The 12776-nt window shown below is 42.8% G+C and overlaps 1 non-coding gene across 1 annotated transcript; it reads left to right on the plus strand.

Moving 5' to 3' along the window:
* Window positions 1-11292: 11292 nt before the first annotated feature.
* Window positions 11293-11394, plus strand: LOC113833847. The gene has a single exon (XR_003485883.1). It is a non-coding gene; the product is annotated as a U6 spliceosomal RNA (small nuclear RNA).
* Window positions 11395-12776: the final 1382 nt, after the last annotated feature.

Consider the following 12776-nt stretch of genomic DNA (forward strand, 5'->3'; position numbering starts at 1 on the left):
GAGATGCAGTGGGTCATGTGTCCTCTGGAAGAGCCCTTTTGATGCTCATCCTTGCAGAATGCTGGCCCCAGACCTTCAACTTTATTACATATTCCCATATGCCAGGTTCCTCTAAGACTGTGTTCTTGAAGGAACAAGTACAACAGGCTCCTAAAGAGGCTGGGGACCTAGCACATAGCACAAAGTTCATAATCATAACCTTCAAACTGAGATGACTATTTGAAGAACTGAGGTGGACTTGATTCGCCAACAGGCCCTGGACAGAAGACGACATTAGCTCCACCATGGTTTCCCATTCCTGTGTCCAGGTAGGGGTTCTTATTTATAACATAGGACTTCAGCTTTTTTCAAAAGACACATGGGACAATAGCAACATCATACAAAGCCCATAGCAACAATGCAAGGCAGGAAACAACAGCACTCAAGCTGACCTCAGAGAGATGTCTCCCAAGCAAGTGATTGAGGAGGGTTTCATGGAGGAAGGGGAACTGAACCAACACTCAGAAGACAGTAGACAGGATATTGGACAGGGTCCTGTCCTAGTTAGCTCTTACTGTCAACTTGACACAATCTAGAGATGCCTGGGAAGGAAGATTCAGTTGAGGGATCATCTAGATGAGACGGGCCTGTGGGCTTGTTTGTAGTGGATTGTCTTGATTGCTATTTGCTGTGGGAGGGTCCAGTACATGTGGAAAGGACCAATCATTGGATAGGTGGTCCTGACTATATAAGAAAACTAGCTAATCGTGAGCCTGAGCAAGACATCAAACAGCATTCCCCTGGTTTCTGCTTCAAGTTCCTGCATGAATTCCTGCCCTAACTTTCCGCAACAATGGGCTCTCCTCCCCTAAGTTGCTTTTGGTCCAAGTGTTTTATCACATTAGCAAAATGAACCTAGAACATACCTCTAGAGCAGGGTTTCTCAACCTTCCTAATGCTGTGGCCTCTGTACAGTTCCTCATGTTGTGGACACCCCCAGCTATAAAATCATTTTGTTGCTACTGCATCACTGTAATTTTGCTACTGTTATGAATCATATTGTAAATAGCTGATATGCAGGATATCCAATATGTGACCCCAAGAGGATATGCAACCCACCAGTTGAAAACTGCTCTAAAGTAACAGAGTAGAATGGAATAGGTACCTGTTGTAAAGAGAGATTCGTTAGAATGGGTTACAACCAGTAGCAATGGGTATCTGTATTCTGGCCAGGCTGAGAACTCAGTAGCCATTCATGAGTGTGCACACCTCGAAAGTTCCAATCTGCTGTGGAAGGCCTGGCCATTTTCTGGAGAGCTGTTGATCTTCATCCCATTTGGAAGACTGAAGAAGCTACTAGAGTCTGATGGCAATGAGGGATGGCAGCCGCAATCGCAGCAGCCACAGGATAGATGCACTCGTCAGTGGGAGGTGAGGGTGGACAGGCGCTCAGTGTGGATTGTTCATTCCTTCCTGGAAATACCCACTCAGACCCAGCCAGAGGTGTGTCTCCTACTTGGTCTGTGCTTCTGTCAGACTGCCATCAAGGCCAACCCTCAGAGGCTGTGTGGCAACAGAGAGCAGGACTCCTAGGAAGGGAATATGGGGACATGCAGTTTCAGCCTTCACCCTGCAGCTTCCTGCTACATTCCTGACAGAAAGCCAGCCAGTATCCTATAGGCAGCACTTTAGCCAGTGAGGGTCCTCTCGTTCCCAGCCACTGCTGGAGAACTGTGAGGGTCACTAGGCCTACACTCAGGGCACATCTTCTTGAAGATGCAGGAGCCCACGTGACTCAGCTTTCCACAGGTCTACCAGCCACCAGTGGATTTACATTTTGTGTAAGCATAAGTGGAAGAAAACACCACTCTGTTCTCCAAAGCAGCATAGCAATTCCAGTTGCCTCTTCCTGGAGGCGTGTTGAGAACTTTCCATAGACAGTGACAGTCTGCAGCAGTATGCCCCTTGGTGCGGATTCGCCTAACCTCCCCTGTGAGCTGGTTTTCCATTCTTACAGCTGTTTGGATTATGTAAGTCATTACACGAACTTATTGTAGCCGGAACAATCGCTGGCTTTTCCTTTCTTTTTCAATGCCAAGAAGAGCAGGCGCATTCTTTGTCTAACCTTCAGAGACGCCTTGACGGGGGCGTATCCTGGTCTGTTCCGGCTGCTACAATAGAGCACCTTAGATTGCATGGTTAGAGTGAACAGAAATTTCTCACCATTGAAAATGCTGCAAAGTTCAAGATCAAAGTGGCAGTGTTTCTGTGCTTGGGAAGGGCTCATATCCCAGCTTGTTGATAGGTAACCATCTTCTTGTAATGTCCAGGCACAAGGGGAGGGCAGCAAACGATTTCCCTGGATTTTTTTGTGCTTGGGTCTGACTGTATTTGTTCATGTGAATACACTTACTACACGTGTGTGTTCAAGTGCATGTGCACATGTGTGTGTATGTATGTGGAGGCTGAAGGACAGCCTCCAGGTACTGTCTACCTTGTTTCTGGAGAATCTGTGACTAGCCTGTAACTCTCACCAAGTAGGATAAATGGCTGGCTAGCATCTCCAGGGATCCACCTCCCCAGAGATGAGTCACTAGACCTGGCATTCTCACATTTTTCTGGGGCTCAAATCCAGTCTTTGCACTTACAAGGCCAGTACTTTACTAAGTGAGCTGACTCCTCAGGCCCCTGGAGACTTTTGGAAGGCTGCAAACCTCATCCATGAGGGTTCTGTCTTCATGATATAAACACCTTCCTGAAGTCTCAGTTCCAAATCCCATCTAATGGAAGATTGGGTTGGTCACATGGTTTGGGGAAGCACAGTGCATTCATCATGTGCACAGCCTCGCTAATGGGAATTCTTCCAGTCTACTCCAACCGACCTGCCAATACTAAAGATAAAAGAGAGTGGACATGGCCAGGTGAGAGAGTGAACCCTCATAACCCCATCACTTAAGAGGCTGAGGTAAAGAATCCTAAGTTTGAGGTCAGTTTGAACTGTATGAACCCCAAGTTCTAGGTGAAGTTAGGCCATAGAGTAAGACTGACTCAAAACACACACACACACACACACACACACACACACAGAGAGAGAGAGAGAGAGAGAGAGAGAGAGAGAGAGAGAGAGAGAGGAGAGAGAGAGAGAGAGAGAGAGAATGGAAGGAAAGAAGGAAGAGAGAGAAGGAGGAAGGGACAGAGGAAGGGAGGGAGGGATGGAGGGAGGGAGGAGTGACTTCCAGTGGAGAAGAATTTACAGGAAGAACCAAGACCTGGTTCTACAATGTGTTACCCTATTATCAGCAGTGTTATTTACTTTGGTAATATAAAACTCTCTAGCAAGTGGAAGAAGTGGGTATTTGTGAAGCAATTGCCTTGGGGAAAACTACTTAATGCTTAGGGTTGCACCTGAACTGACCTTGAGCCTAGACAGAGAGCACCTCTGGGCCATTTGAACAACATAAAGAGTGTCTGTTTTAGTTACTTTCCTCACTGCTCTGAGAAAAGAACTGACAAGGGCACCTTAAGGAAGTCTTTATTCTGGCTCACAGTTAGAGGGTGCAGTCCATCATGGTGGGGAAGTCACAGTGGTGTGAGGTGACTGATCACATGACACCTGCCATCAGGAAACAGTGACAGAGGATCGCTCTGCTCAGCTTGCCTTCTCTATTTTGTGCATTCCAGAACCCCAACCCATGGCTGGTACTACCTGCACTTAGGGTGGGCCTCCCCAGCTCATTCAATGCTCTCTAGACATGTCCAAAGGTTTGTCTCCTAGGTCATTCTAGATTCCCATCAAGCTGATAATCAATATGAGCCAACACAGGGTCACAAAATAGGTAGAGGACAGCACTCACTGTTCACAAGACTGAGCAGCAGGTATAGCAGGAACATAACAGCCAGACGAGCCAGCAACTGGGTCGACTGGGGCAAAGTGTAGACCATGAGGGAAGGCCGTCAGGATCTACTTAAATCCTGCCCAAAAGCCCTGCCAGGGAAGGTGTGAAGGCCCCTGTGCTGTGACAACGTATGACAAGATGTCAGAGAACCAAAGGTGAAGGAGGTAAATAGGCCAGAAACTGCAGAGCCTGCACTGAAGATGCCAGAGCAGGTCTCCAGGCAGAAATCCCAAAGAACTCACCAGAGCAGCATTGAGAGTCACTAAAAATATCTACCAGAATGCGATGCAGGTGGTAATTCAAGGAAGAGCTTTCCTGTCGCTCCTCCTCCTCCCCACTTTCTAGCAGGGAGGAGGGACTAAAGGAACAGACAAAGCAAGTAGGGCATGCTTCTGCCCTCCTCAGCTGTAGCAGAGGTCCAGCTGTGGGACAGCCATCCTCTCATATTCATTATATGTAGAGACTCTTCGTGTCTGTTGGTGTGTGTGTGTGTGTGTGTGTGTGTGTGTGTGTGTGTGTGTGTGTGTGTAGAATGACCACTGGGCTGTCTGCTGCCTGAGCGTAAGCAGAAAAGCCAGGGATCTACCATTTTCAGCATTGGCAAAGGAAATTCATTCACCATTTGATCCACCTGTCACAGTTTTCTGTTTCTATCACAGAACACCACAGGGTGAGTACTTTATAATTAATAGAAATGTATTTGCTCATGTCCTGAAGCAGGAGATGGGGGCCAGAGAGGGTAGACACGGAACAAAGCATAGCAGAGTGGTCCCTTCTCAGCCACCCACTGTCACAATAACCAACCCCTCCCATGATCATGAGATTAATCCATTGGAGAAGCCAGAGCCTGAGCTGAGAAAATGGCTCAGAGAGAGACATGCCAGTCATGTAAATGTGAGGTCAGGGTTCCAATCTGCAGAACCAGGTGTGGCCACACATGCCTGGAGCCCAAGAGAAGTGGTTGACAGAAGCAAGAGGATTGCTGGAGCTTGATTACTGCCAGCTTAGCTCCAGGTTCAGTCAGAGATTCCATCTCAGAGAAACAAGGCAGAGAATGATAGAGCAGGCTACCCAACATCCTCCTCCAGATTCTTCAGGGGTGGGGACCATGCATCCCTACATAGATGTGTGTGTGTGTGTGTGTGTGTGTGTGTGTGTGTGTGTGTGTGTGTGATACACATGCACACAGAGAGATGATGATGATAAGTAACTTCTATACACCAATATCAAAATTGAAGAGACAAAAATCTCGTTCATAATACATCAAAAACATATAAAATACCCAAGAATAAACTTAATCAAGGAAATGAAAGACCTCTACAATGAAAACAATTTAAAACATTGAAAAATTGAAGAAGACACTAGAAGATAAAAAGACCTTTACAGTTCATAGAATGACAGAATTAATATTGTGAAAATGCCATATTACAAACCAATCTACAGACTCGCCGGGCATTGGTGGCACATGCCTTTAATCCCAGCACTCCAGAGGCAGAGGCAGGCGGATCTCTGTGAGTTCAAGGCCAGCCTGGTCTCCAGAGTGAGTGCCAGGATAGGCTCCAAAGCTACACAGAGAAACCCTGTCTCAAAAAACCAAAAAAAAAAAAAAAAAAAAAAAAAAACCAAAAAAAAAAAAAAAACAATCTACAGACTCAACATAGCATCCATCAAATTTCTATTCTATTTCATCTCATTCTTCACAGAATGAGAAAACATCACTAAAATTTATATGGAAGCATGAGAACCCCTATACTAATTGCAAAAACAATCCTGTCACAACACCTGATTTCAAACTATACTACAGAACTATAGTATCAAAAAAATCATTGTACTGGCACAAAAACAGCAATGTACAACAATGGAACTGAAGGCCAGAAATATAGCCACACAGCTATGTCTGTCTAATCTCTGACAAGAGTGTCAAAGCTTACATTAGAGGGCTAAACAGCCTCTTCAACACAAGGCAGAAGGAAACTGGCTATCTGCTCGTGCAAGAATGAAACTAGATGCATCACTCTCCTTCCATACAAAAGTCTATTCAAAATGATCAAAGATCTTTATATAAGGCCTGAATGTCTAACTATGCTATAGGAAAGCATAGGCCAAGCACTCAAATCTGCAGGAAAAGGCAAGGGCTTTCTGAAAAGGACTCCAGTAGTACAAACGACTGTACAACACCATTGGAAGGAATTCAGAATGGTACTGGCACAGACACAGACAGGTAGACAGGTGGGATAGAATACAGGACCCGAAAGAATCCCAAGTGTAAACAGATAGACTTGCAGGCAATTGAGAAGCTCCTGAAGAGCCAGGGAACAGTCATCAGAGGGAGCAGAGCCTATAATGGGAGCAAAGCTTTGGCAGAAGATGGGGGATTAATATCTGAAACCTATGAAGAACTCCAAAAGTTAAACAAAAAATTATCCAATCAATAAATGGATTAATAAAATAACTATGGGCTCTCAAAGGAAGAAATATGAGTGACCAATAAATATTTGAAAAGTTTTCAACCTCCTTAGCCACTGGGAAAATGAAAATTAAAAGTGTGTTAAGACTCCATCTCATCCAGGAAGAATGGTGGTTAATGTCAAGAAAAGGAATGACAGCAGATGAATCCTTATTCACTTCTGGGGGAAGTGTCAGCTGGTACAGTCACTATGGACATTAGTACAGGGTCTCTCAAAAAACTGGAAGTAGATCTTCCATGTGACCCACCTATGCCATTCCTGGCCATGTATTAATAAATGTTAGATCTTTATCAATTACACATCTGATAGAGGATCAATGCCTCATCAAAGATGTGAACTAACACAGACACCCACAACTGGGCAATGTGCAGAGAGTGAGAGACTTTGGAGCACTCATTCTGAAATGGGAAGTCTTCATCAAACCCTCTCCTAGGGTTCATGGAGATATGCAGAAAAGGGGGCTGAAGGATTTTAAGAGACAGAGGGGATGGCTGAGTCAAAGGAAGCAACTTTTGCCAAATACAACAGGACTGACACACATATGAACTCACAGAGACTGTGGCAGGCAGCATGCACAGGACCTGCACAGGTTCAAGCCAGATGGAACTGGAAGAGGGAAATGGAGGTGGAGTCCTACTCCTAATCAAGAAGCTATTTGCAATCGATACCTGCTGGCAAAGGGAAAATCATTTTTTTCAAATTGAGTGTCTCTAGGTATATAAACCACATTCCAAGACAGGCCCCATACAAAGGAGTAGTTGTCAAATGCAAACTCCACGGTGGGTATATATGTATGTGTGCACATGTTTCTTGTTTTATTTTGGCTTCTTTAGTGCCTTGGGGTTGTTTGATTTTGATTTTTAGTTTGATGTTTTTTAGGGGGATTGTTTGTTTTAGAGAGAGAGAGAGACAAATGTAATGATAATTCTTTCCGCCAGCCACCTGAGTTCTGCTGCCACGTTAGGCCCCCAAATAACACATAGTGATTAATCTTTGTTACAATGCTGCTGGCCAATGACTAGGATTTCTTATCTGCTAGCTCTATCTTAAGTATCAACCATAACCATTAATCTATATATTCTATAAAGACTTATCTTATTGAGGATGCCAGAAGTTTGCATCCTCTTCCCCGGATCACATGGCGACTCCCTCTTCCATTTCCCAGAATCCTCCTCGACTCCTAGTCCCACCTATCCTGCTTCCTCATCGGCCAACAGTGCTTTATTCATCAACCAATAAGACAAACACATACACAGAAGGACTTCCCCCATCAGACAGAAAACAAAGTTGGGTGGGTAGGAGGCAAGTAAGATTGGGGGGGAGTTGAGGGAGGATGGAAACATGACCAAAATATTCTGTATGAAAATTTTAAAGTAAAAAAGAGAAACAAAATCAACATAAGTGTCTAAGTCAGCACAACACAGAGATACTTGGCCACCCACTTGTCCCACTGTTTATAGTAGTCAAGACATGGACAGGTAAAGAAAATGTTGTACATATCTACAACGGAATTTTATCTAACTGTAATGAAGAATGAAATGATACAATTTGCAGGAAAACAGATGGACAACATGTAGAGTGAAGTATTCCAGACTCAAAATAGCAAATATTGCATTTCTGTCATACATGACACAAGAGTAGAAGGGGACTTTGCTAGAGGAAGTGATGGAATGTGTGTGACACACCCCAGGAGAGTGAAGGGTGGTGACCTACATGGTGGTGGCATAGTAGAGAAGAGAGTGTAAGTCCTTCATGCTGCACACAGAATGACTGAAAACTGTAAAATGAGCAGAATCTTTGCTCACAAGGAGCCTGGCGGTAATGGTGCCATCTGCATGAAACTGCCTAGAGTTCCCAGTGAGATACAGTCATCCTCCACAGACTTAAAGTTTGATAGAAGGGAAAAGTGAGCCTTCTTTTTTAATATCCCAAGAATGTTTCCCCCATATAATTTGTGTACTCCATTATGAAATATTAATGAGATTTTTCAGTCAATTTAATGCTGTATGCAAACGTCATCAAAAAGAGAGAGAGAGAGAGAGAGAGAGAGAGAAAGGCTATTGTGAGAGAGGAAGAAGACCAGAAGGAAGGGACGGGACAATGGGGGTAGGGAGTGGGAGGTAAATAAGAATGAAGTAAAATTATATATATTATATAAATATATATACATGAAAATGTCTCAGTGAAGCCTGCCACCTTAAAAGCTAACTTAATTTAAGCACACACACAAAACAGAAGCAAGTAGGACTTGGGGGTCGCTAAATAATTGTTAGAAAAGACTGGGGAGAGACACCTAGAGCACTTGGGGTCTATATAACTAGAAGGGGAGGGAATTTTTGTTTGATTTGTTAACTTTTGCTTATTGAGAAGGTCTCCCTGCAGGCTTAAGAAGTTGAAGTAAGGCCTTTGCTTACTTAATCCCGTGTCGGCATTTGCTTCCAGAAGTTTCTAGATGAATGCAGAGGTTTTTTTGAAGAAAGGGTTCACTCATAAACCTGGCCCCTAGTAGCTAATAGATTTTCAGTTAGTAGATTAACACTGATTCGGGAGCCAGTCAATGAACACAGAGGCTTCAATAATGGTTTTAAATCAGAAAAGAAAAGCTCACAGAAATCACAAACCAAAAACATTCTTTGCTCCCTCATAATACCTCTGGCCAGCCCAACTATTTCCTATGCTATACATCTGAATCCTCTCTCTTTGTTTTACATTTACTTTTAATTTTAATTGTGTGTATGTATGCCTGTCTGTCTATGTGTGTGGTGTGCACATGAGGGCAAATGCCCAGAGTCCAGAAGAGAGCATTGGATCCCCTGGAGTTACAAGCGGTCCCTTGGCATCCACAGTCATTCCTGAGAGAGATGGATACTGGTACTCAGCTCATTTTCTCCTTTTTATTCAGTTCAGAACCTCAGCCCAGGGAATGGTGCTGCCCACGCTTCCAGAGAGTCTTCCCATCTCAGTTAACCAAACCAAGACAATCCCTCATACGTGTGCCCAGAGATGTGGTGACTTTTCAAGTTGATGGCTTAAATAAGCTATCACAGAATCTTTACCTTGTTTCCAAAAGCCAGTCTAATACTGCACAGAAAGGAGGTTAGTTCAGTGGATTCGTGATCAGCATGTCAACGCCAAAAACTTATCATGACCAAGAAAAGTGATTTGTTTAGTAAAATCACAGAAGCTCAGATGAAGAGAAACCAATGAGCCACATGGCAGCAGAGCACATAAAACAGCAGGAACTGTTCACACTAGAACCTTATCAGCAAAATAAGAGGTGATTAAAGGGGGGAGGAAAATAAACAACTTTAGTGCTTTCCATTGGAATGGCTGCAGATTTTCCATGAGTTGTTGTTTATAGAAATAACTCACTTATCACCAGCAAGCTATGTTAAACATACAAACAAGACCTGGGCTTGTTTAGTACATCATTTTTTAAAGATTTCTTTGATTTTTAAGTTAATGTGTACATGTGCATATGGATGTAGGTACCTGCAGAGTCCAGAAGAGAGCATTGGATCTCCTGGAACTAGCGTTCACAAGCAGTTAAATCATCCAGTGTAGGCGCTGGAAGCCAAAGTCAAGTCTTCTGCAAGAGCAATACACGTTCTTAACTACCTCGCCATCTCTCCAGCCCCTAGAACTGTGGTTCTCAACCTTCCTAATACAATAGGAAAGTTGTGGTCCTTAATACAATTCCTGATGTTGCAGTGACCCCCCCAACCATAAAATTATTTCCATTGGCACTTCATTAACAATGACTTTGCTGCTGTTATGAATCATAATGTAAATATCTATGTTTTTGATAGTATTAGGTGACCTCTACGAAAGGGTCATTTGACACCCCCCTTTGCCTAGGAGTTATGACGCACATGTTGAGAACCACTGCCTCAGAATATCATTAATGATGCCTAGATAGGTCTAATAATCACGTAGCCTGTGTAATTTCAGAAGAAAAAACTTAGTGTTCCCTTTGGGCCACTCTGTTGACCAAAGCCACTCTTCTTTCTATGGCAAGAGGGGCCAGGGGTGGACAATCAACATAGGCTATACCAATATCCAAACCAGTTTTTAACTTATACTATATATAGTGGCTGAATCGTATCCCTTTGGAAATTCATATGCTAACATCCTAGTACCTAAGACTGTAATTGCATATACAGAATTCTTCAAAGAAGTAGTTGCATGAAAAATGGGATCATTGGGGTGAATTCTAATCCAGCAAGAGAAAGCTCAGACATAGGTTTAGACAAAGGGACAACTGGCAAGTGAAGGCACGAGAAAATGACTAGTCACCAGCCAAGCATAGACTCTACATAATGGTTAATACTGATTGTCAACTTGAGAAGATCTAGAATCATCCAGGAGGTAAGCCTCTGGGCATGTATTTGAGTTTCCAGACTAGGTTAATTGATGGAGAAAGATCTATCCTACACACAGGGACACCATTCCATCGATGGGGGTCCTGGGCTGAATAAAAAGGGAAAAAAGCAGGCTAAGCACTAGTATGGCTCTCTTTCTGCTTCCTGGCTGTGGATGAAATATGATCACCCACCTCACACTCTTACTGCTCATATTGCCACAACTTCTTATCCAAGATGAACTGTATCCTAAAACTGTGAGCCAAAGTAAACCTTCCCTTTCTTAGCTTGCCTTTGTCAGGCATGTTGTCATAGTAACTAGAAAAATAAGTAAAGCATCCGTGCACACCTTGATGTTGTACCTCTAGGCTCCAGAACAGTGAGGCAATAGAATGCTATTGTCCAAGGCCCCCGGTCTGGGGTGTTTAGTGATTTCTGACCTTGAAAGCAGATATGTGCCATATTTCCTTTCATCAACTTTACAAACACTCTAGAACCGAAGTCCCAGGATTTTGGGGAGTTTTGCAGCACTGCCTTGCAATTATATTCCTGCATATAAAATAATGCCTGCTAGAGAATAGGCATTCAATAATATTTGCAGCATATATACTAAAATTGGAATGATATAGAGAAGATTAGCATGGACCCTGTGAAAGGATGACACAAATCTGTGAAGTGGTCCATGCTATAAAAATAGCATCTTTTGTTGGGGATTTGTACATATATATAAATACATATATGTATATGTATTGCATGTGTATATTTATACACAAATATATGTTTATTTACTCCTATAAAATAAAGATTTGGGTTTTTCTGAAAGAAATGAAGTGAATGGTAAGAAATTCAAAGGTTTCTTGCAAAGATGAAGAATAAGACATCTTTTTGCTCCTGTGTTACAATAAAATTCTAGAAGAGATAACTATAGCAATAAGAGACCAAATCATAGCTAAAATGTACAAAGGAGGAAAAGAGGAAGAAAACATATGTTTTCAGATAGCATAATCACCTATGTAGAAAATTTGAATGAATTATCATACTGCCTCATATAATTAATAAGCAGTTTGAGCATGATTACAGGATATAAAGTTAATACACATTAAACAAAGTTGTGGAGGGAAGATGGGAGTAAGGGAGAAAATACATGGAGGGACATCTAATACTAAGGGTCACTTAAATGGCATGTAAACCTACTATAGTAAAAGTTTCTTAAAATATATACATATATAAAAGAAATCTAATTGGAGTCACCAAATAACAGGGGAAACAAAGCACCAACTAGACATCTCTCACCACCAAGTGAAATCCCCCAGTACAAGGAATGGGTTACATCTAATCAAGTTGTTGGCCAAAGGTGCAGCATGGAAACTCCCAACAACTCAGGTTATTGTTAAGTGTTCTGGTTGCTCTCCATATTCTGATGGTGAGGGTCTATTGCTGAATACAAAACTTACATAGTTCACTGAACATGGAGAAGTAGCGATTAGTGCTCATGATACTAGAAGGTACTTTGCACACAACCAGAGGAAAAACAGGTCAGCACCAACCCAGTTACACACACTATTATCTAAAGTGGAGACATGCCTACATAATACTCTGGTACAATAATGGCACTATAGTTGTGGTAGTAACCAACCACCAACTGATTGGGTTGATGGTCCACTCCATGATATGGGACCCATACCTAACACTGCTCAGGTAGTCAAGAACCTGAGACTAGATAGGCCATTGACCTAGGGTCAAACTAAATACTACTGTTCAGCTAAAGGAGCATAGCAATAAAAATGACTCCTACTAACATTCTACTGCACTTATAGATCAGTATCTTGCTCAGCCATCATCAGAGAAGCTTCCTCCTGCCATAGATGAGAACTAATACAGAAACCCACAAATGGAACAAAGCACAGAGAGTGAGAGACCTTGGAACACTTAGCCCTAAATAGGATGTCTCCATCAAATCTCTCCCATTGGATTCAAGGCGCTATGTGGAAGAGGTGGCTAAAGGATTTTAAGAGCTAGTGAGGATAGAAGACACCAAGAAAACAGTGCCTTCCATGATTGACATGTATGAA

The sequence above is a fragment of the Cricetulus griseus genome, chromosome 5 (genome assembly GCF_003668045.3).
Source record: "Cricetulus griseus strain 17A/GY chromosome 5, alternate assembly CriGri-PICRH-1.0, whole genome shotgun sequence".
NCBI lineage: Eukaryota > Metazoa > Chordata > Mammalia > Rodentia > Cricetidae > Cricetulus > Cricetulus griseus.